Genomic DNA, 23,678 nt, shown 5'->3' on the forward strand with positions numbered 1-23,678 from the left:
ACAGAATTAATTTTTCCTAGAATTTATAATATTAACAAGAAGCAAATGTTGAAATAAATTGAAAGAAAGAGAAAAAGCACGGTAAGGGTTATTTAAATAGGATGGGAATAGTTAAAAATGAATAAAACAACAAATTTACAAGGAAATAAATTAAGAAACATGGTCAGATTTTACTTCCTGTAAGTCTTTAAGAAAGGCTTATAACTTACTTGAGTTCCAACAACATGTGAGAGTCCAGTTACAGTCAGACAAGTTATAAACTGTGCAAACTGTAAACAAAGGAGCAGTCATTTATAGCCAGAGTGTTCAGAGTAAGCAGAAGAAAATGGACGTGGAGAGAGAATTGGCTTCAAGGCATTTCAGTGTTTTCATGCTTTCTAGAAGAGATAATTACACAGTAAGAATAATTGATTGTTTTGGTTGATGTTGCTGGATCAAACATTGTGGTACTTGGCTAATTTTTATTCAGCTGAGCTGCCAACTGATGGTATGGTAGTCATTCAGCATCATTCCAGTTTTGGTCCAGGGTTTTCATTACTAAATTTCTGTTTGGATAGCCTCAGAAGTGGATAGTGTCAGCATGCTAAGGTTTCTTTTGGAAAGCTCTTTACACACATTTATGGGAGTGGGACTTCAAGCAGAATATTATTCAGCGTTACACCAAGCATGATTAAAATGTATGATTAAGAACACTGATATTTTTTCTTCCTTAAACAAAAATAAGACATAGCAATGAGGCAGAAATACAGCGTCATTCACCTTTGCCTGGCACACAGCAGCTTGGCTCTTATCACTCCCTTCCTATCATGGTGGGCACAAGCTGCTCCAGCTTGTGAATTGGACTCCTCTGAAGGTTCAAAGTCAGAACTGTCCATCAGTGGAAGTGTCTTGGCAGTTGTGCTGCAGCAGGAACCAAAACAGCCATTAGCCAGTGGTTAAAAGGCATTTTAATGCAGGGGTGGTGAATGGTACTTTTCAGCCTGCTTCCCCTTTCTTTTTATAGCTCTCCTCATCTGCCACAGAAAGAAACAAGAGACAAAAGACAAAAACAGTAACGTACAGCACATGGTGGCTGACATCCCATCACGGATTCTAAATTAGAACTTCAAAACTGTGCTTCTCATTTTCCAATGTAAAACACTATAAAAGTACAACAGGGAAAGACTAAGGTCTGAAAAAATGCCAACCTAAGGAGGGACACCTTCCCTTCCCAGTAACTCACATTTTTAGGTCTTTTCTGTCTCTTTTTTGCTTTTTTTGCCATTAAGATAATCATGCCAAGAGAAAGTCCTGTTACGATTATATTAGTAACAAAGCGCATGGAGATAATGTAGGTGATAAAGACAGCTTTGTGCAAAACTGGTGAGCACTGAGTCTCCAGACACAGATGTAAACTAAGCATGAAATGTAGGAGCAGGTCCAGCTCGGATGGCTAGGAAATAACATAAATGGCAGGAATAAGGCTCTTGCTTTCCCATCTTGAACTACTTTGGAATTTAGAAAACTCAAAAAACTGTAAAACTATGGCTCCACAGCCACAAACATAGGCTATGTTTTTCAACTGCATTTTTCAAACGTGAGGTACAGTATAACAAATCACATGTATTTCTTCTTCTGTCAGCAAAATATGAAAATACGTTCTTTAAAGTAAAGTGAAGGAGGGACACAAGATGAACACAATGAGACTGATGCATATTGCACATAGACTTCATCTTCCAAGGCTCCAGATGACTACATTTTTAATGGAAAGCTTAATACCTTCTTAAAAGCCTTCGATAGGACTTTATGAATATGAACATTACAGATGGAATGAAAACAGAGCAATTCTCAATGACTTGCAGGCCAGTCAAAAATCAGTCAGCGGTGAAATAAGCAGACAATGAGGATACTTTATGAGAGAACTTCATAGATGAACTACTGAGTCATTCAGAACGGGCCTGGACCACTAACAGGAAACTAAGAATTATCCCAAGGAAACAAAGCAGAGGAATGGTGGATATCTTAAACACCCCTCTGACTAAAACGTTGCACGTATGTTCATGCCAATAATTTGCATGATTGCAAAACAAATTCTCCTCTGGGTTATGAAAATGCTGAGAAGATAATACACAATCACCCATTCTTCCTACAGCAGCAAAATCAGGAGCAGCAGAATCAGGAGCAGTGACTCAATCAGTTTAAAATCACACTCAATGCCACCACTTCCATCTACACAACCAGAGGCACATATTTTTCAACAACTGCAACTGAAAATACTTATTTGGGGAAATTGTCCTCTTTCTTAATCTGATCACCACGGTAATTAAAAATCGAATTTAATTTTTAAATAAATTTAAACTACGTGCGCAACCGAAACATTCACAAATTGATCAAGTTATTAGTAACCAGTAATTTAAATCAAGCCAATTGTTGCAGAAACAGTTCATAATGACAACAATTAATTAATAGCTTACTTAATATTTATTATGAAAAGCAACTAACATTCACAACAGGAAAGAAATAGATAAGATTAGGAAGATTAGGAAGAAAATAGCAAAACCAAGCTTTTGTTTAAAAAAAAAAAAAAATCAAGCTTCTCATTCTGGATGAGGTATTAAAGATCCAATTTGACAGAATACTTCAAATTGTATTTTTAGTTCTATCTGAATATTGTTCTGATTATTCAATCTTGCAGTCCCATGCTTCTTATTTTTCTCATATTAGACAAGGAAAAGATTTCCTAATCACAGGTTTTAAGAAAAGTCATTTTGGTTCCCCAAAAGAAAGACAGAGAGGAAAAAATCTTAAAAAGAACACTTGGGAGCTAACTCACCTCTTGGGTTGAGCTGACGCTGTAAGCACAGAAACATCTTCCTTATAAAGAAAGTCTGAAAGTATCCCTGAAAAAAAATTGGCCAGTGCTGACAAACTTTAATTGTAAGTTATAACTGCTTACCCTCAGTAACATGACTGCACCAGCACAGTGTTTGGTAAAGGTAATAAAAGAAACGTATGACTTAATAAGTTGCTTAAGAGTTTTTAAAAATAATAAAAATAGGGCAGGTCCTAATCTGGATCTATTGTTAACACAGTATGCATTTTGGAAACTCTAATCAGACTACTTGTTTTTCCAAATGGAGCAGAAACACATTAATCAATCACATCCAGTCCAATACAGAAGTATTCTTTCCAGTTCTCTCCACTGAAATTAATACTAGTGCTATTAATGAACATGAACATTACATACAAGCATCTGCATTAGGGTGTAAAGTTAGTCTTAAAAGCATGTGCCTGGTCCCTTATCAGTGACTTGCAGAGGGCAGTTGGTGGTTAATGCCTCATCTCCTGATGAGAACTCAGGGTGAGCAGAATCAGAGTCACTGCAATACAGCTTATCATTAAACTATCATGCTCGTATCTCAGTTTACAAAACGCATTTCTTTTTCCATACACAGAGAAATTTAGAGTACTCACGGGCATTTTTCAGCATATGAATGTTAGAAAACAGTCATGATAACTCAAGATGCATAAAATGTTTTCCAAAAATTAATCCATTTTGAAGAGATAACATTAAAAGGAGTTGTAGAAGAAAGAGACTACCACCATTAAGCTCTGTTTAAATTTTCTTTAAAGCTAATTTGTTCAAATAACCTTGTACTAAGTGTTCCACTGCTTGAAAACTTAAATGTCTAAAGCATTAGAAAGAAACTTGAAGCCTTAAATAAGGATGTGATACTTAACCAACAAGACATGACACACAAATAACTCCTGAACCATTAATGAATGTCTCAGGTGCATTGCAGGGCACAGGGCCAAAGGTCTAGATTGTCTTATCTTTCTCATAAAATGGGAATTATGAAAAATATGGGAAGAGGGCATCAGGGAAGAGTCATGCTCCTGTATTTCCAGAGGGATGTCATAGATGAAATACAGATCACAGTTGAGAGCTCTATTTTTGGCCGAAGTCTAATTAATTTCTTAATAAAATTAAGACATGAAATGTAGTTGCATTTTGGTTTCGGTTTAAATTGGAAAGTTTATCTTTCATCAGCCACTACATTCATTTATAACCTGGTATGCAACCTGCACAGGGATTTAAGAGCTTTCCACTCTCACTTATATTTACCACCAACCCAGACAGTAACCAAAACTATTGGAACAAATATCTAGGGGGGCTCAAAGCTCACAAATTTTTACAAAGCTACACTGGGAACAGTTGTTTAAAATAAAAAGGGAAGGCAATAATCATCAACAGGAGAACTTTCTTGCATTCTGTGAAGCATTTTGGTGGCTCTGGGCAGCCTGGTCTGGTGGTTGGTGACCCTGCACATAGCAGGGGGGTTGAAACCAGATGATCGTTGTGGTCCTTTTCAATCCAGGCCATTCTGTGATTCTACGAATCTATGTAGCCACCATCACCACTGTATATGCAATAGCCATATCCATCGCTGGGTTGCATGTCCTGATCTTGTTCTTCTATTTTCCACTGGGACCTTTGTTTTCTTCCCCTTTGCAGACACACTACCCACAAGGACAACTTACAAAGGCAAGGTGCTTGCAATGTCATTACAGCATTTTGCAGCCTGTTACAGTCAAAATCTAAAAAGATTTTACAAGCTATCCCTCAACTGTTTAAGAGGCAGACTAATTCAACATACACATTATTTTGGTGGTGCAATTCAATAGTAAGTGCAAAACAAAAGGATGTTATTCAGCTTATATTTGAGCAACATCTGACATCTCAAAATCTATATTACCAGGGAGGGTTTTATTTACCACTATGTAATGATTAGGATGATTACTTGGATTTTTTTTTGTTTTTTTTTTAACTTAGTAATATTGTAAAAGAACTAACATGTAGGAACCTCTACCCATGATGGAATTTTTTCACACAGAGGGTGGTGAGGCACTGGAACAGGTTGCCCAAGGAGGCTGTGGATGCCCCATCCCTGGAGGCATTCAAGGCCAGGCTGGATGTGGCTCTGGGCAGCCTGGGATGCTGGTTGGTGACCTGCACATAGCAGGGGTTGGAACTAGATGGTCCTTTTCAACTCAGACCATTCTATTGTTCTATCAATCTGTCTGTTATTCAGACTGCTAACACATTTACTGCTTTTTTTTTTTTTTTTTTTTTATCTGACAGCAATAACGTGGAATTTCTAGTAAGCGATTTGCTCCTCCTCATTGGGTGGCTGTAAAGAATTTTGAAAAAAGACTGAAAGTAAAAGATACTTTCCTACATTTATTTTTAATCTCAACAACAACAAACTACCGAAAGGACATTATGTGACACTGATATCTTCATATTGTTGGGATGCAGTGATGGGAGTTGTTCAGCTTGTTTTTTAGCTGTGATTTTCCAGCATCTTAACATTATGACTCCTGTTTGTTGGCTGTCTGATACAGATCAACGTGGAAGTACTTAGTTCTGAAAAAACAACTAACCTTCACAGGCACAGTTCGCCTCAGTCCTCAGCCAGTTCTAAAGGCAACCTACAAACACTTCTTCTAACAGACGTTACAGAGGCTAGAGGTGAATAACCTTTGTTCTATTCTCTGTAGATGGAAAGCGTTGCATCAGAAAACATGCTCTTACCAGCTTAGATAAAACACACCTTCCAAAGAATGGTATTTCCTTGAAAGAGATTGAAGCAATGACCTACTACTGACCAGTAGCTTATTTGCACATAAAATAGTACACTGATAGAGTATCTTATAAAATCATTACATAAAAATGCCTGTTTACCACACCAAGCACCTACGAAATAAATATTTATTTATAAATAGTTCTAAACAAACATTTGCCAGTCTTTCTAGCAAACAGCAAAAAACTGATAATGATGTCTGTATGTACATAGCCAAAGTCTGTGGGGATTTCAAGCACACGCTATTACGTCACATAGCAGCTGGAGGGCAGAGAGCACTGCTGAAAGGCCATTGACAACAAGAGACACACTGGGGAAAAATATTTTTTTTTTTTTTTTTTTTTTTTTACTTGCTTTCTAATCCCCTTTCCCACAGCTGACAGCCCTGACACTTTGTACAAGCCTAAAATTAAGTGGAATTATAAAATAAGTGAGTAAGAATCTCAAAGCCTAATGGATTCTGAGCACAAGAACAAGTCAATTGGCAACTAGACTTTGAGCAAATGACTCCTAAAAACTTGATTTTCAAATGTGATTTTTCTAATAAGTGGCATTCTCTTTTCAGAGTTTCTGGAGATCACAAGAGATCTTTTGCATCATTATTGTTACTCATGTCATCTGCTCAATAGGTTGTCTTAAAATACTTGAAAGCCAAAAGAACACATTTTTTGTTAAGTCCCAACTCAATACATTTTAGAATTACTGTAACAAAGGCTGAATTACCCAATTTTCTGAAATAAAAAAAAAAATTGCACCCACCATTCACGGGATTGGAAGTAATGCATTTTTTTCAGTCTCTTAAAAGAAAAAATATCCGAAAACAAGCTGAAACAGACACGTGGCCCCATAAGGAAGGTTTGCTGGCCAGCATTCTGCCAGGACAAAGGCTGCAAGTGTTTTGGAATAAAAGTATTTTCACAAATAGCCTGGAAGTTGTTCTGGAGATATCAGAGGGCAGAGGAAAGGGGCTGTGGGCTAATAAGCTGTAGAAAGGTAGACACGAAGAAGATACATCAGGTTCATATCCAATCCTGCAATGGTTGGACAGGGCTCCCTACAGTGCATTTTCCTCAGTCTTTTAATTGTCTCAGTTGGGCTCCCATCTCTTCCCTTGGTTCACTTCCCCAGTCTGATAACTTTTCCTGGCAGGAAAATTCCCCTAATGTTCAGCCTGAATTTCTCCTTTCCCAGTGACAGTACAGAACCTTGTCTATCTGCAAGAAGAGAAATTTTGTTGCTATTGCTGCTTACCCTTCACAAATAGGTAATAACAGTTATGTCTCTGACTCTCTTTTGTCTGGACAGAGCTTAAACGTATGAATCCCATAAATGCAACCTGAGGATTTCTCTGTTTTTTTTCTTTGCAGTTCCTGAAGTTGCACTATATTTTCTAGCATTTAAAGTCTCATAAGAGGGGGGAGAGGAATGTGCTTAATTTTTCATTTGCCAAGTTCTTTTTCATTACCATCTCATGTAATGTCTTTGGATCAGTTGCTTACATGAGAGTACACTGAGGATGTTAATATTTTTCAGTGATAAGAATTAAAATCTGCAAAAAACATTTTTGTTTTAATAGGCTAATTTATGTAAAATGCACAAAGGACCTGTTAAACTTAGTAACTGACACAAAAATAATTTTGAAATCTATCAAGTTTGTCTGATTTTCATCTTCCTTTTTTTCTTTCCTATACAGATTTATATCTCACAAGTTCAAAGAAATTGATGAATAAACTCCTGACTTTTTAAGCTTTCCATGAGCCAAAGACTGAAAATAATAACAACAAAATTGTTCCTATTTTATTGTAGATGCCCTGCTTTTGTATTGTTCTCTCCCACATATCCAGTGACAGTCAGGACAAAGGAACTATTGGTGGGGGGGGGAAACCTTAACAAGAACAGTGTGCATTTATTGTCGCTCAGTAACAGCCACACAGAAGACCAATAGATAAAAAGTTGGAATAAGTCTGAACCAGCTGGAAAAAGAAAGGATCTTTTCTCAGCAGGCCAGGTGCATTGTATGTTGGCTGTGGGCTTTATCTTTCATTTTATTAGTAATATTTATTTATTATTAATGCTGTAAACAGGATGCTTAACTAATAATATTATTCAGTATGACCCTTCGTATGATTTTCTTCTTCCAAATCCTTACCTTATTTCCCATTAGACTTACAGTATTAAATATCCATTTCATACTGTATATAGGACTACAAGAGGAAAAAAAGAATATGCATCAATGCAGTTTCCTAAAATTGAAGGTTATCGTTTACCTGCCATGAAAACCAAGTTGATTGTATCTAAAACACCTTCAAGATCAACAGGTTCTTCAGTATTAGACAGTTCCCACAACAAGGAGAAAAAAAGCAGATTGCTTTTTTTCACAATGATGCACTTGCAGAGGAAATGTGAAACAATGACAACAGAAGAGATAGCTGAGCCAAGCTTACAAAAGAAATTTGTTTACAAGTTTACAATGAAGAGGATTAAATAGAAGCTGAAGAACTCTTTCGGTTAGGTCACTGCCTGAACACATGCTTTCCTTGGCTCTTCACTTTCTCTATTATAAATTCTATTAATGTAGTGGGACACAAACGTACATTTGATTTACATTTAGCTAACATTAACTTTCTGCTTTCTTGGAAGCATTCATATAGTAGAGACGAAAGATCATACACAAGCATCTGAATAGTTTGCAGTGCTCTTACCTTCTGCACTTTGCGCTCTCTCTATGCACAAATACAAACACATTTTGATATCAACCTTTTAGATTTAATGATCTCAGTTTTAAAGAGCTTGTGTAATTACAAATGCCAACCTGCTAGAGCAGGAGGTAGAACCAACTTCAATAATTAGGCTTCGATGAATTTAAACTCAACTGGTAAAAAAAGCTATAGCCACAATCTAAATACACAACCATCATGTACGTACACTATCTTATGTGTATTCCAAATGTATTGTGGGGGAAAAAAAAAACCTAAAATAACAGATATTAAAAATTTAAAGCTTTAACTTAATACTGGGAGAACGGATAACATTATTTATATATATATATATCTCAGAGAAGCGTCTGAAGAGCAAAGCAGGGCCAGAAACTTAGTTCAACCATGTCTATAGTCCTAAATCTGATCTAGCTCCCTATTTTTTCCCTTTTTCTAACAGTTTATTGACCAATATCCATCGGTGAAGAATTTACCAGGCTGCTGAGAAATTCTGAAAGGCACAGATCATTCTTTTTTTTTAGTCCTGTGCTATTAGAAGTGTCTGCGTAAACAGCTAAAAGCTACCGTTCGTTAGTTTTCACTTTGAAGCGTACAATGGAAACTAAAACATCCTCCAAAGCCCAATGTACTTTCACAGACTTGTATTCATTTGACATTATGCATCTTTTGAATCACATGTTCACATTCATAAATATCACAGAAGATTGCTGAAGAAATAATGTATGTGTAGTGGGCTGCAAACCTTGAACAAAGCAGACCATCTTTCCCCATCATCATTATTCACCAGGCATGGCAGAATAAAGGTCTGAGAGGATCAAAGAGCAGAGCAGCAGCAGTGTCTACTAATAATTGACGGTGTAAGCAACATCACTAATCAAGGCCAAAGTATAGGACACTGTAAAGGGCAGACATTAGGTTTTCTGGCTTAGCCAGGATCATTCTACTCATCTAGCAAAATGAAAGGGTCCTTTAAATATCAGAAAAGTTTTAGATAACACAAATGAGAGTGATGTAGCAGTAGACAAAATGAAAAATAAAACTCAAAATGAAGCAGTTTCAGCTATTATCCTGTAATGACATTTTCCAGACCCTCTCATTACAGAATAGATAACTCATTTCAGGTAAAAAAAAATAAAAGTACCTTGGGAAAATTTACACTGCTGATCACGTGGTAGATTTTATATTTCTTGATGATTTTTGGTTGGTTTGTTTGACAAAGGGGATGTTAGTATGCAGGAAGAAGATGAATTAATTACACTGATGCTGTCCTTGATAAAGAAAATCATGTAATTGTAGGAGTGAGAAGGGACCTTTGGAGATCATCTAACCCAAACTCCCTGCCAAATGAAGTAGGTTCCCTAGAGTAGGTTGTACAGGAAAGCATCCAGGCAGGTTTTTAATACCAAACAAAAAATAAACTCTCTGGGCAGCAAATTCCAGTGCTCAGTCACCCTGAAAGTGAATATTTTTTTCCTCAACTTCATTTCGAACTTTCTGGGCTCCAGTTTGTACCTACTCTCCCTTGTCCTCTTGCTGGACACCACTGACAACAGCCTGGCACCACCCAGCATTGGTGAGGTTCCCTCTCGTTCTTTTCTTCTCCAGGCTAAACAGTCCTAGGTCTCTCAATTACCCTCATAAAGGAGATGCTCCAGTCCTCTAAACATATTTGCAGCCTTCTGCTGGACTCTCTCCTGTAGTTCCCTGTCTTATCTACAGGAATGTTAAGGGAGACTGTGTAAGAACCTTGCTGAAGCCAAGGTACACCACATCCACTGCTCTCCCCCCATCTACCCCGTTGTGATATTACAGAAGGCTACCAGATTAGTCAAGCATTGTTTCCTCCTAGTCAATCTGTATTGACTGTGCCTGATAACCTTCTTTTCTTCCACTTAATTAAGATGTTCAGAATATGTCATTCCATCACTTTCCCAGGAATGGAGGGAGGATGACTGGCCTGCAGCTCCTTGGCTCCTCCTTCTTGCCCTTTTTGAGGAATGGAGCGACGCTGGCTTTCCTCCAGTCTTCAGGCACCTCTCCTGTTCTCCTCGACCTTTCACAGTTTACAGAGAGCCATTGCCTCCAGAGTTAGTTCTCATGACCGTTAAATACTTGTAGACATATTTCAAGCATTTTGCTACACCAAGTATGGTGGGATATTTTACTGTTCTGAAATACACTTAACAGGATTTTCACCTGACCAGACTAAAATATTCCAAGTCTCAGTTTCAGCCATATTCCACTATTTAATTATTTCGTCCAACTCCAAAGATAATGTAAGTTGCAAATATTCTCAAGTCTTCATGTGAAGCTGTCATGCTTCACAACCAGGAACAGTAGACAGAGAACAAATTTTTGATGTCCTGATCGCCCTGCAGCCATTGTTGGAAACCATGCTATATTCTCAACACCTGGCTCAGATCAATTATCTATAACAACAGCAGAAACACACTGGCCTGCTAGCAGGGAGAAGCTTTAAAACACCAAGATTTGTCTTACAATTAAATATTTACAATGATAAATGAAGTATCATAATGAACACTTAGCATTCAGATAGAAAACGACTAAGAAAACCACTTTCGTCCATTTGTGGTTATCTGAAGGAAGGTCAGCTTCATCTTTAGTGTAAGGTAAAACCCATTTTTGATCTAATTCATTATCCATTGACAAAGAGGTTGCAGCAGGAATAAGCGTGACCCATTTCCTTTAGAAACCCTCAAACTCCTTCATTTTTTTCCAGAGTACAACAGAATACCCTACCATACTGCAAAATGAAAGCACTACCAGTACTATTTTACTGATAAGGAATCTATTCCAAATGAAAGAAATGTCACGAAAGTACATGTTTCTCAGGGGAAACATCATAGCCTTAGCAACACAAACATTGTGTTCCTATTTCTTCAGTGGGGGCTGTGAAATGGTTTGATTCCTTTTCTTGTAATTCCTGGGCTAAAATAGTCATTGATCAACATTGATTGTAGCAGTTAACACAATATCCCTAATTTACTTGGCTGTCAGGGCTTAGTCACATAAATTCCTTGTATTCTGGTTTCTCAGTCAGTAAAGTGTGTATACATATACATCTAAAGGAGATGGTATCCACTACTACTTTACATGAAAGGTAACTGATTCTATAATATATATACATTTGATTACTGTTCTTTTCATGGTAGCATCTGGCATATCTGGTAAGGGAACTGAGGAGATTTACAGTACCAATAATGTATTTCTCAGAATATACCAAGTCACTTCCTGTAATGTTCACAGTCAGATAATCCGTGATATAATCAGTTACCTTTCATGTAAAGTAGTGGAGGATACCATCTCCTTTGCAACCTGCTGTTCTCCCACACAAGATGTATTTTCCATCATCTCTTGATATCCCAGTTAACTTCCATGCAAATCAGACAATTAATTTCAGCTTCCAGGTTCCCTCTCTCAACTTATTTTGTCACAGGAACATACTGATGTTACAGTGGGAAAAAAATTAAACCGAATTAGCAGCTTTGCATGCCATTCATGGTTACTGCTTAATGTAATACATTACTCTTGTGCAATACCCAGCCTGATGATAAAAGAAGCAAAAAAAAAAAATCTTTTGTTTTGTTATGTTTGATCTTCCACTCAATCTGAATTTAATTTAAAAGTATAATAAGCCAACAGAAAATATTTTTCCCTAATTGAGATGTACCATCTGCTGCAGTAATCAGCAAAACACATCTCAACTCATTTGGATGTTAGATGCACTGTTTTTGTACAACTGACAACAGGAAATATGATCCTCATTAGAATACACAGCAATTTTTGTCCCAGCAATATTTGTTTTACACATGCACTCACTAGGAGTTGCGACTGGTAAAACTGTTCTGCTCTTCCCAACTATCCCAACTACATTTTACTGGTATTGCATCTTCAGAGAGTCTAAAATACAAATTTAAGATGCTGGTCGTTGAAAGAATGAATTTAAGTGGATTCTAGAAGAGGAACTTCCTAAAAACAGCAATTCTCTATCCACAATTTTCACACAGGATACCTGTGCAGGTAGCTGACATGAAGCTCCGTCTTCCTTGCTTGTAAAATAACTAAAATTTTCAAGTGAGTTTGCTAACTCTACATACTGAACCACAGTTGGTTCAGAAGAGTGGTTTAAAGGTCCAGGTTAAATTTAGTTCAGATTCACCTATCAATATTGATCAAGCCTTGAGACTCTTTTGATCCATGTAGAGCATACAACTTCTTCCAGCTGCAAACGCCTTAATTTGCATGCTGGAAATGCATTAATTGTAAGAGGAAAGTATTTTCAGAACTTCTATTTGAGATAGAGATGGCTTCTTTAACGGAGAATCGTTTGCTAAGCTCAAGGCAAACTGGCTGAAGTTGTAACAATAAGAAGAATAATTTTAAGATGATGCGAGTCTTCCCTTGTAGAAGGGATTAACGTGCCATGAATCCACGACATTTTGCCTGAATCTTCTTGTTTATCCCTTATAAAACGAGACGTAGAAACATTTTAACCTCACACAAACGGAATTTTCACTTTGCTGCCTGAACTAACTGTACGTGAAGCAAGTCATCCCTTCTTAGCAAATTAGCAATCACCAAGAATCAAGACAATCAATAGGCATTTTTGGATTTGTAAGGCAGTTACAAAGCTTGTGGGTTTTAAGGACTATTTTTTGGGAAAGTAAAAGTTTTAGCTCAGCCAAATCATTCATTTATTGGAATTAGTTTGAAGGCAAGGTTCTTATATTTACTGTACTTTTCTTTTATATTTGATTATTCCAAATTTACGCCGAAAAAGCTTTTTGTTTTGTACAGTTACTTTTCATGTCCTTGATATGAAAATCGGACCACAGATTGACGCTGTTTTGAGTGATAAAAATATGGATGAAAAATGTAACTACATAATGACCAAAACTACACAAATTTTCAGAAGATAATCAAGTGAAAGATACAAAGCTATGAACTAACTTCCTTTCTCTTATATTCTAGAATCTGCAAATAAAATAGAACTTCAGAACTCAGGTCCCTTATGATATCAATACCTTTCTTTTCTACCAAAAACAAGTTTTCTTTTATTAAATGATCCCACTTACATCAAGACTTGTCATTAGTGTTTAATTTTTGTTCTAATTGAGAGATTCACACGGTAAAAATAAAAGACTCTTAAGGAAGAAGATAGTATAAGGTGATTTTAAGAGGTATTCAAAGGCTCATCTGATCTGGTAACATCTCAGTACTTTAACTCTCAGTACTGTGTTTTTCTCTCCTGTGTTCTCAAAATATAACGGAAATGATTCTATTCTAGATGTAACAAGAGAATGAAAAGCTGTTAAATAGTGGCAGGGATCAACCAGAATTGAGATTTCCACCTCTTCCACTGAATAAACCATCGAGAGACTTCACTTTATATTAAATACAGTCAGCTGCTAAGATCCTAGAAGAAAAGTCCATTATTGCTCAGATCTTCATGTGATACAGTTCAAAGTTTTTGTACCTTAGCTGACAGCAGCATTGTGAACTTCAGCAGTCACTGAGTCCATTTATTTCTACTGGTTCTGTTCAGGTTCAGGGTTTTGATTGCTTGCACTAATGTGAGATATTTCAGATTTTCAACTTCACAGAAAAGCTGTACAAAAATATCAGACTTCTGTAAATCTTCTGTTCTATGGAACTGTTCTTTAGCTGTAAGCATGTTGTACTTGTTGTTTTTTTGCTGTTGTTTTTCAAACATGTATGGAGAATTACCATCTTCAAACTCAGGGTCAAATTCATAACCTCAGAAATTCATAATGACAAACATTAGAGCAGTCTGCTATACTGGTTTAGTTGTGTTCAAAAGAAAAATCAATCGGCATCACCCTCTTGTTGCAGTGCAAACAAGACAGCATACAAATATAACTAGTCAGAATTAAGGGGTTGTTTTTCTTATCACTATTCAGTTTTAATTGAAAGAAAACAAGGATGCGTCCATTTCACTGGCAAAGGGCAATTTTACTTCTTATTTTTAAGTACTTACACTTACTCTTGAGTTCCGTAATCTACCACTCAGGTAACATATATATGTTTTTTAAATGCAGGCATGGTTACTAGAATGACAGCATCTCCTAGAAACCAGCATTGTTGACTTTATTCCACTAGTGAAAACTCAAAATGCATATTGGACATTATTCTATCAAATTTTAACTATAGAAAGAAAAATGCTAAGAGAATACCTTGTTAACGCTTACACGTGCTCTTACATGCCATAATATGAGCACGAACTTCAAGAGTCAAACTCAGGAAGAAGAGAAATCTAATCTCAGAGCTAGCAAAATTCCCCAAAACAGTTCTAGACTCACTTAGTCTATGAGTTTCAATAATTGTTGTTAGCTGAATTATGTACTAACACCTTCCGCAGTCCTCATATTAGTTTTTATTTATAAGTAACTAATAAGCAGGTTACAAATCTGCTGTACTTGCAACATGCTGAGCTCTGGTTGCCTCCCCAGAGAATCCCCGGATGCAAAACATACAGAAGCTATTGTCACCAACACAGAGGTGAACGTTAGCCTTGTTTTCAATATTTCAAGGTCCTAACTTGGGCCTGTAGTGAGAAGACGGGGCGTTTTATTATTTGAAAAGCTTCTTGCTATGATTTATGGCCTTTTATTAGCCTCCTCATCATGAGATACTGGACAACCATACTGAGTCACGGACAGTCTGAGGTGGGAAACACATATAACATTCATCTTCTCTTGCTATCTAGGACACTTCTTTTCATCTACTGTTTTTGTCCTTTGGCATATCATTTCCTTGTAATCAATTTAAATTGAAAACTTTAATGACCTATCCAGCGTGTTACAGTCTCCTTTCACCTGCTCCAGGAGGAATTTTCTGGAAGGAAATTAAAAACCACAAACCTTTCAGAATTTGCAGCATTTTCTCTATAAAATGTCATACAGATATGATCATACCAAATCTCATCGGTAATTATCAAAGGGACTTAGCTAATTACAACAGATCCAAAATACTTTGTGTGTTTCTCCATTTCAACTTACAGAAATGCTTTATCTGCTATTAAAGAGACATGAGAGTGATATTAAAGAAAAATATTAAGTATTTAACAACAACAACCAAAACCAGAAAAAGTTCTAGAAAATCTAGAGGAAAGGTTCCTAAGAGCATAACTTAAGAGAGAAACATTCTCTGGTGGTAAAACAAGATTCTAAAGAGCAGGTACATGTCTAACAATAGTTGCCAATTGGTGGTTTGTGTTTTTGTGAGTTGTTTTGTGGTTTTAATAAAACAAAGACCACGAAACAACTCACAGCCAATCACCAAACAACTGTGAAGCAAACAGTAACAATCTTGAGAAGTTGTCTTGACTCATTAATTAGGATCAGGTGTCAGTACAAAAGCATTCCTTCACTAGGTTGTAAAATCTCCACATTAAAAAGAATAAATCAATGATAGGCTAAATAATTCAGGTAGAAAAAAATGGGAAGCATGAACGAGATCAATACATTCATATAATAAAAATGTAATTTAATCCAAGCAGCGTACAGTAAAAATGAAGGGAAAATAGTTCCACAGACCTACCCATTCTATCTGCATATTTGAATACACTCCTCTCATTAAAGAGTTTAAGAGTTCACCGAACAGAAAAAATTGCAAGGCAAGAAAATACAGTAATCTGCAGAAAATATTTACTTCTAGCAAGGAAGTAGAAAAGGAACAAAAAATATCATTTGAGAAGTTATCTAGGGGAATGCAAGAGTAAAACGGGGGAAAAAATCCCCATTGGAAATAATGGATTTCTTCGATTCAAAGTCAGCCAACAAGAGCATTGGCATCTTTGCCTATCAAAGGAAAGGCCAATATTATGATATTATCTAAACTAACAAACAACTAACAAAAAATAAACACAGAATGAAACCAGATACTGACATTTTAAATCACTACACTGCAATGCATGCCTTAGTAGGGTCTCCTGAAGGTCTTTTAAAATGATAAACCAAAACTTCATATTGCACATAATGGTTGATCTTTACAATTGCCTATTAGAAGGATGTTTTAACTGAGGACACATACAAAATGGTTGAACTGCAGTAGCAAAGTCACAGCAATGAGAACTCAGGGAGATAAAGCAGTACTGGAGTACAGATGTATAAAGTGGTTACAGAGGTTTTTTATAGACTTTGGAAATAAAATAGAGCATGGCTCTCCTGTGTGGCACGGAGATGGACATAGGTTCATGTATTTCCTCCTTACCTTTGTAATGCAAGAGGCATTTCACAAAATCGCTGAGGTTGGAAGGGACCTTAAGAGATCATTGGGTCCAACCCCCTGCTAAAACAGCTACCCTACAATAACAAAAACACAGGTAGGAAACCAGACAGGTCTTGAAATATCTCCACAAAAGGAGACACTCCAAACCTCTCTGGGCAGCCTGTTCCAGTGCTCCATCACCCTTCCATCACTATAAAAAAGTTCTTCCGTATGTTAGTACAGAACTCCCTGTGTTCAGGTTTTAGGCCATTATTCCTTCTCTTATCACTGCACATCACCTAAAAGAGCCTGGCTTCACTCATTCCCCTTCTACGTCCCTTTGGATATTTGTACATATTCATCAGATCCCCCCCTCAGCCTTCTCTTTCCCAGGTTGAACAGACCCAGGTTACTCAGCCTTTCCTCATGGAGAAGATGCTCCAGGCCCTCCATCATCTTTGTGGCCCTCTACTGAACTCCTTCTAGGAGATCCCTGTCTTTTTTGAACTGGGGAGCCCAGAACGGGATACAGTGGCCTAAATGTGGCCTCATCAGGGCAGAGAAAAGGGGGAGGATGACCTCACTCAATCTGGTGGTCACACTCTTTTTAATGCACTCCAGAATATCATTGGCCTTTTTTTGGCCACCGGCACACACTGCTGGCTCACAGTCAACCCCCAGCTCCTTCCCTGCAGAGCTCCTCTCCATGAGGTCATCCCCTGACCTGTACTGATGCATGTGGTTATTCCTCCCCAGGTGCAGGACCCTACACTTGCTCTTGTTTCACTGGGAACGCTGCTGTACCCCTTTATGCTTGTAGTATAACAGGCAAGAATCTGGTACTTAAGCATTTATTTTTTTTAAATTTAAAAGTACTACCATAAAAGCACAATTTTCTCAATCAATCACATTCTTCCTCTCCTCCTATCCCCAGTTAAATAAACGAAAGCATTACAGAAAGACTCTCCAAATCAATTCCCTTATAATGAAAATATTCCCTCATCGATGGCAGGAAGGCTGTTGCCATGTGGACATCCTGCTATTAGCCAGCCACCAGATAGCTCCACCAAATTGCCTTCCCTTATATCCATCAACATTTTTTTTTTTTCCAGTCTACATCTCAGTAACTTTAGGTGAATACCTAAAGAAATACCCCAATTTAACAGCGATTAAAAAAAAGTGTTTTGAGCAACTGTAAACTTATTAACTCTGCATGGGACCTAGTTTTAGGTTTCCAGTCTGACTTCAGAGCATAGCAATAAAATAACACCAAGTATTGAAATGTCCTAGGAGTTCAAGTGCCACTTACTCAAAGAAAATGGATACTTAGGACCCGAGCCAGCTATCATCAGGATTTAGACTTCTGTCTTCTTCATACTTAGTTTTGTCACTTAGACCGAGCTGACACAATTCATGGAGCAAAATTCACCTTCAAGCTGTGTTGAGAAACAAGCACATAAAGTTGTCAAAATTACTTGAGAGACCAAAGAAGGCTAAACCATGAGAGCACTGAATTTTAACCAGGTGATTGATAAGGCTTCAAATGGCATTATTATTTTGGGTTATGACACAGATGTAATAAATGCCTCGGTGAAAATGATTATACCAGAAATAATTGCCAGCAATGCTGTGAGGACATTATTTTGGAAAACAAAGCTAAAGCTACTAATCCTTTTAGTCATTTTGAAACTGCTATTTCTCCTCAGCCAAAAGGTGCCATGTAAATTGTGCCGTTATAGATATTCTTAGGTCACCATAAATTTCTTGCAGGCAGAGACAGATAAGATTACTTTTGAGATATGCTCTTCTATTCATGGTAAATCACTCCCACTGAAGTCTCAGATACAGAAATAGCCTTCCTCTTGTCCTCTGTGTTAACCCTGTGAACTTATTTAAAATATCTTTACATCAAGAAGCCTTAAGATGCCTGTCTTACTGAAATCACATGGTTAGAGAGCAGAGCAGTTTCAGAGCAGCAAGGGTGAAAAGCTCTGTCAACACAGGTCTGCGATTTGTTTGAACAAACATGGTTGTGAATACAAGTGAAAAATCTGTCTAGGCTTTCAGCTGAAACATATTTTAAAAATAAATAAGTAAATAATAAATTTCAAACATTGTGATGCTTCTTTTTATTTCAGTTACCATTAAAATCCAGTTGCTGGGCATCATTTTGGTTTAAAAATGAAACGGTTTTGTCCCTGCTCAAAGGAAATGTATCACCAGCTGATAAATGACCAACAAAAACAGAGCCTATGTATTCTGTTATGCGAGTAACACACCTGAAGTACTCAGGTGCCAGCAGAATGAACAGAAAGCCTTTGGAGCAGCTGTGACCAGGAGGGACAACTTACCCTACCTGCAGCCCAGCAGCTGCCAATCAGATCAAACACAGCAGACATTAGCAGAGAAACTCAGTTGGAAATGTCCATTTGGGCACTTCAGAAAGTCTTCACATGCTCATCAATATTTAAAGCCTTTTCTTCTTTCATACGAATCAGCAGGAAAATCTGTTTTAACCAGACTACAGACAGTCTGAGAAAGAAGCAATTAAAATCTGTTATCCACATCCTATCTCTTTCACTTCAGGGATTTCTTTTCTCCCCGCTCTCCACAAAACTAATGACAGTACAAGTTTTTTCCTTCATCAGTTAGCATAGCAGGGGGTCAAAAAGCCCGTGTTTGGGCTGAAGTCAGGATGCAGTTACAGGCATGGACTGGGAATGAAGAGAAATGATCCCACGCTCGGGCAGATTCCACATTCAGACACACAGCACAGCGCTCAAAACTTACAGGAGCCAAAGGACAGCCAAATTTAAAAAAACATCTTCGTGTGGATACAACACACAGATGTCAACTGTTGACACAGTCCTGTTCCCAAAAGCCATGGCTGCTCAAGCAAAGGGCTGTTCTAGCACAAGTTGGGAACAGGCAAGAAAACTTAAGGTGAGCCCATATGAAGTATTTTCCTACTTAATGTCCCCTACACTCAGCAGAGCTAGCTGAAGTCCTCCAACAAATAATATGCCAACAGCTGAGCTCTTTGAAATTCCCCAGTACAACTAACTTTCAATGAACCAATAGCAAATATCTGAAGGAATTTTAGTTAACATTTGCAGCCGCCTTCATCCTAATACAGTAACTGCCATGCCCAAGAAAAAAAAAATATATAGCTTATTGATCCTACTGCTTTGAGACATAACTGATTATTAACGGGAGCCAGTAAGAAATATTACCCCTTGGTTCACTGCAGTGTAATTAGGGATATTAATCAATTCCACGTGATTTCTTGCACAGATTCTTGTCTTTGCTATTAAAAGTATTTTAAGATCCAAAAGGATAAGGAATAGTGTAGCGAGTATAGGAATAAATCTGTATATAATAATAAGGAAAAATTTAGCCATTGATTAGCAGATATTGGTAGGTTCAATTAGTTCATTTTCTTTTTAAACATTCTCTTTCTTTAAAAGATAAGCTGTCAGCACTGCAAACAGCAATGGTAAAAAAATAAGAGATGACAAAGCATTGTGCTGGCCAACAGCTTTTCTACAGATGAACAACTGTTGCCAGAAAGTTTGTTGGTTTTTTTCTTTAGCAAATTGCACATGTAAACAGTAAAGTAACATCACGCAGAAATCAAAAAGGGCATACGCTATCTCCAAAAGATTGTCTCCTTGGAAAAATAAGCAAACACTGAAAACCAGACAGCACTGAAAGAAAAGAAAAAAAAAAAAAAAGGCAGCAGAGTCTTCAGATTCTGGAAGAGGTTCCGCAGTGAAGCAAAATGGACAGAGATGATTTTCTGGCACAGCTTTGCTCCCGTTCCCAAACTTTACAGAAAGTTTCTTAGCATCTCTCCTCAAATTCTAGAAAGTAATGAAGTAACTCAGTACTCTTGCTGCTTTTCACTTCCCATCTGCAAATAGGCACCTTCTCATAAATCTTTTTTGTGTAAGAGCTATCATCATCTTCAAACCATTTTTCCAGACTTTTCAGAGCATACACACGACAAAGAGAACCTAAAGCTTCATCAACAGAGTTCATACCCTTAAGTGTTAGGCTTCATCCAGCCTGTATTGTCCACATTGAATGAAAGTATTCCCATCAGTACATTACTGCCATTTATTCTTAATGTACTCCTAAGCTTTTGTTGTGCAAGCATAAAGGGGACGAAGATGGACGAGGACGATCTTTGAGAGCATTCTGCTTTCTAGTTTTTTCTCCATACAGAGGAATCTGTGTGCATAAAGCACAGGGCGATTACATTAAGGATATCTGACCAGCCAAGAAATAATACTTAAAATAAATAACCGAGACTTCCCATATTCTTTTCAGTGTGGCTTTTTCCTCAAGTATTTATGCATCCATTAGAACATCCCGTTCAGATTTCATCAGGAACATCAAGCAGTAAATGAGGTTTCTGAGTGAAAAGACACGACAGTATTTTGGTACAAAAGAACATAAAATGCCACCATCATTTGCACATCATTTTGCTGTTCCTATGTAAGGTAACATAATTCAGATGCAATTGATAACCTTTGAACACGAGCAGAAAGCCCCGACTTCTCTGCATGCGATCTATGAGAAGGTGACACTTCATCTCCATCGTCCCCTGCCAGGACTTCTCAAATAGGGCAAGGACTGCAGGTAGCCAACAGTCAGCACCAGTTGGCTTCCTCTTGTATGGACAGCCCATGTGTAGATCTCTGCAGCACAGGATCAGAGGTGCATGAATGATATGCAGTTAATAGCAGTATTGACTACATGCATATTTTATCTTATCTCGCCCACTCAGTAAAGAAACACACGGAGAAGTCTTCCTTTCTAAGCAAGATCTCAAAACAGCCTGCTTGAAATGAATCAGGAAACAAAGAATAAAAATATCTCCTAGATTTAAACAAAAAAAAAGGTTCTTTTCCACGAACATCATTCAGATCACACCTTAACTTTCATGTCTCCAGTAGGCAAAGGAGAAGACTTCTACAGAAAAGGCCTCTAGTTTGACACAAACCTTTAACTACAGCTCCACAGTCCTCACACTTACTAGATGGCCTGATAACTTCAGATAGAATTTAGCAACCTCCTTTCCACCTCGCTGAGTTTTTATGGGCTCTCTATTATTCCAGGGATCAATAAGATTTATTTAATGTAGTCATGTGTCTGAAATTGAGATGCTATATTTTAGCAGACAACTTTTCTATACAAACTGAGGATGGATTTCTCCAGGGGTTCCCTTATACTGTTAATATATAGAAGGACTAGTTAGCCCCACAGTTCACACAGTTTGTACACTACAGCAACTGGATTTAAAAAGAAATATTATGAAAATTTATACAATATTCTCCTGTAGATCTGTCAGCAACTTAGATTTGGAAAATGAAGTCATTGTAATTAAAATTATCAGCAAGCATGGCTCGGGGCATTGATTCTGTATTTTATACGTTCTTCAAAACAAGTAAGCAAGCCATTCAGGTAAATCACAGCATGCAACAACTAACTCCCATTACATCAGGACACTTCTGCTACAGTGTGTTAGGATGTTATTACATTCAAATTCACTTGGGGAGCATACAACCTAACGTTGTCCCTGCCGCTTAGAGGCAAGAAGGAAAGGTCTAAAAGCGAGATATGCTTTTTCTAGTTTATCAAATTCATTTTAACCAAGTGCAGGAACCCAAGATGAACATGTGCAAAAAGTCTTGTGCCATACCAGTGCTGCAGCGTTTAACACAATGTTTGGCATTCTTGTCTCACTTCTGAATTTCCCCTTTCATTAGCAGGATTTCTCTGGCAATTCTCAGTAGAACTTGTTTTCATCGTCCTGACTTTCCTTTAAGTCAACACTGGAATACTTGGCTGTTTGGCACTTAACTGGTAGAATAACACTACTGTAACTAAGCATGCTGTCATTCGTCAGGGGATCAGCACTTTGTTGTGCCAAAGTATTCTAAATTACTAAATTCACCCTGATTTTCCCCAGTGGCAGCTAATGCCTATATATCAGCTACTGGCCAGCTGGCAGCTTACTCAAAGGAGAAAGCCTTTTCCAGGACATGTTAATAGTACAGAGGACTGTAGAAGCAGTGAATTGCTGGGGAAAATTGAGTGCATACAAATCTGTTGCAATATTTACACAAGTAAGTGTCATACAGCAAACTGCACAATACAGTAACCTAGTAGGCCAAGTCTGTAGAGACCAAACACACCAGCTGTGAATTCCATCCATCACAGCACTGCATCCCTGGAAAGTGCTACATTCATACTTTTCCAAAGCAACCCTAATTCAGGCTCCATTTTAGATGATGTATGGTAATATCTGAACATGAGAGGCAAGCATTGGAATAGCACTACAAGCTACTACCATTTGTCTGGTTATGCCAGACAATACTTGGATTTCCACACAACATCTAGTTAAACAGCTTTCCAAGTTGAGCATCAAAGCTTAGACAGGAAATAGTGTGTTTGATTCCTGGTGGGACAGATTATTCTGTTAAGTTTATGAAAGATGCCACAGTGTATCCTTCCTCTGTTTTTCAAAAGTGCATTCCAAATTGAAAAACACAGAAGAAAACACATTTAACCTAAAAATTCACCTTCGCTACTTGATAAAATTACCTTAGTAAATTTAACTGAAACATCTAACAAAATGCACAGATTGGAGTATTTACAGCTATTTGTTTTGCCTCTGATAACTGACACACATTCTTATTTCTTAAAAAAAAATTATCTAGAAATAAATGTGGTTTTGTCAAACATATAACTGCAATTCATCAAAATCTAAACACAGTTTTCATAGGAGCCCAGAAGCAGCTATTCTGGAAACCAATGCAAGAGTTATATCTGATCTATGCATATTTCGCTTACCTTCTTTACATGCAGTGCAGCAATATAAGTGAGACCAATGATTTTCCTCATTCCAGCACTTCTTCTACTCACCTGTGAGCAGTGTAATTAACTGCAAGGAAAAAAAAAAAAGAAAAATCGGCTGGTCTTTGGAAGTTTCTGACATCCCTGACTCCTACAATCCAAACTGGAACATGTGAAACAGTCCAATCTAAAACTCCCAGGTACAAGATTGCTAAAAAAGCAT

General features: G+C 37.4%; 1 long non-coding RNA gene across 1 annotated transcript in view; it reads right to left on the reverse strand.

The window, feature by feature from the left end:
• Window positions 1-23,678, reverse strand: part of LOC146543827 (uncharacterized) — a 32,999-nt gene continuing 9,321 nt past the window's right edge. Inside the window, exons 4-7 of the long non-coding RNA XR_014884796.1 lie at window positions 18,943-23,543; window positions 17,901-18,027; window positions 2,813-2,879; window positions 1-1,013 (exon numbers count right to left, since the gene is read on the reverse strand). This is a non-coding gene — a long non-coding RNA (uncharacterized LOC146543827). The remainder of the gene's footprint in view (window positions 1,014-2,812; window positions 2,880-17,900; window positions 18,028-18,942; window positions 23,544-23,678) is intronic.

This window comes from Meleagris gallopavo, chromosome 8, assembly GCF_905368555.1.
Source record: "Meleagris gallopavo chromosome 8, MGAL_WU_HG_1.1, whole genome shotgun sequence".
NCBI classification, from domain to species: domain Eukaryota; kingdom Metazoa; phylum Chordata; class Aves; order Galliformes; family Phasianidae; genus Meleagris; species Meleagris gallopavo.